The sequence below is a fragment of the Anser brachyrhynchus genome (assembly GCF_964034855.1).
Source record: "Anser brachyrhynchus genome assembly, chromosome: 5".
NCBI lineage: Eukaryota > Metazoa > Chordata > Aves > Anseriformes > Anatidae > Anser > Anser brachyrhynchus.
In genome coordinates, this window is record NC_137699.1 from 49,799,661 (window position 1) to 49,802,111 (window position 2,451).

Sequence of the window (2,451 nt, forward strand, 5' to 3'; positions counted from 1 at the left end):
AGGGGCCCTGCTCCAGCACTGCCACCACTGCTCTGTGAAAAATGTTCTCCTCAGCTGCTCTGCAGACCCCGACTGCCCCACCAGACCCCTCCTGGGTGGGCGCTGTCACAGCAGGACACGGGCCTGCGTGGGAGTGACGTGGTATTTCTGTTGTCCCCTGTCTCTTTTGGGGTATCGCGTCCCTAGGAAGGAGGCAGCATCAGTCAGAACTGCCCGTGTGCCCAGGTGTGGCGTGCTGCTGAGTGAGGAGGTCGCCCTGTGAACACGGGAGGCTCCTCTCCCCTCCCTGCTCCCCCCGGCCTTTTCACGGGGGGCAGAGGCCGCACAGGCACAGCCGTCCGGTGCTCACCTTAGGCCGTCCTCCCGAGGGAAGACACGGCGTGGTTTGGGCAAAGCTAAAATACCACTAAGCTGCTGGAATCCGTAAAATAAGCCATCATCTCCAACTCCACGTGGACCGCCACTTGCTTTAGCATTAATGGGAAAGTAGGGGCAGTTACACGAGCTCTCGAAAAAAACTGCATCTGTGTAAATCTGCACCACGTCTTAAGAGCGTAGAATACACCTGCTGATGCCCTCCAGGGCCTCGCCAAGGAAAGGCTGTGACTGCTGTGTGCTTTGGCACAGAAAGACTGGGAAAAGGGCCCTGGACTCTGCCTCTAGCATCTAAAAATGAGGAGGGAAGAAAGAGCTGGCTGATGCGGAAGGCACTCTTCCCAGAGCCAGGGCTAAGCACAACCATTCTGCTCGGGAAAAGTTTTTTTTCTGGACAACACAGCTCTAACTTCGGCCTGTTCCGGTTAGTGATGACAACTTGCTGGGAATTCGGCAGTTTTACTTATTTTGCAGAAGCTGTTGCAGCGCGGCGTTCTAGGTATTGCAGCCTGAGCAACCGCGGGCCTGAAGGAGGAGCGAGGGCGTCTGTGCTTGCACAACGCACCACAAGCTGCTCTGCGGGAGAGGGACCTTGCACAAGCCTCAGATCATTCTCTCATCGGGTTCTACCATCATCCCAAAATAAACAACCGGCCACAAAGGTATTAAGCCAGTGTGATGCTATCTGGAGACCTTAAAATAAATGTATTGATCAGTGCAGGTGGAAGTTCTTTGGTTGTTTGTTTTCTGTTCTGCGGAGTCGTTTTCCTGTGTGACTGCAAAGGCAGTGGGTATCTGGGTATAAGCTGGCAATTCAACAGCACCTTAATGCTTTTTGTGGTGTGCAGACAAGAACCTGCTGAGTCTACGAGGCCGCAGCAGGATCTTCAGATTGCCTCTTTCATTTCAGCATATACCTGAGGGAAGGGGTAGCAATGCCACGGGGGGCAAAGTTTAGAAAGGTGAGCGTCTGGAAATCAGTTTTGCGGGAGGAAAATGGAGAGAAGAAAATCCCTCACTTCCACATTTTGAGCTTTGCATCCTCACAGCTCCAAGGATCTGCAGGAGATGATACCAAGTGCCTGAGAAGCAGGATGGATTTTCTAGGGTAGAGAACAACTCTAATGCAAAGACGTGTAAAACTGAGCAGGTTTAGTAAAACTGAGCAGGTTTAGTATTTAAACATGGCTCTAAACGAGTCGTTTTTCCTGTTCTTTCAAGGTGACTGGGGACTCTCAGTACACTCTTTTGCGATAGCAGCCAGACGGCCTGAAAGCTGTCCTGTGTGGCCAACCCTTCTTCCTGCTTTCAGGGGAACACCTGCAGCACATTTGGGCACTCAAGAATTTAATAACCTACTATTTTTAGATCTGTCTGTTTTAAGTTTTACAATTGAAAAGAAACAAGCTACTCAAAAAAGGCAAATATCTGAATTTTCAATGACCCTCAAGGCATAAATTTTAATTTCTTCGTTCAGTAAATCTGAATGATTTTTACCCTGTCCCATCCATTTTGACATTAACTGTGCTCTTGTTCACTTACTCAGTAGACAGCTGGAAGTGCCACTACTCTTGGCTTTATCTGGCTCTTCTTTCCATAAATGTAACTTCAGCTTCACCTCTCTCCCCCTCAGCTCCTCTAAGCGGAGCTACCCACAATTCTCACCATATATACTGGTGAGAATTATATAAACCAGCAAATACTGGTTTAGTTTTACCCAAAGCCTGATCTTTTTCTGTGAAGATGAGGTAATTTTGTGTATTTTAACACACTCTGAAAAGATCCCTGAAGTATTTCTGCATCCTGTCTCCACATATAAAAAAGTATAGACAAAACTATTTTGAAGTACCTCATAATTTCTAATTTGTTCCCCTGCTTGTTACACACAGAGTCACCTCCAAGGAGCGCTGCCTTCAAATGTGGTTTGGGATTTCTGTTTTTAATTGTGTTTTGTTTTGTTTGTATGATTTGTCTCAAAAAAGCTTTACAAGGGCTAAATAACCTTTCAGTGCAGTGTCACGAAAAGAAATAGCTCTTGTTCATTTTCAGGAAATAAGATGTCCAACACTATTGCCC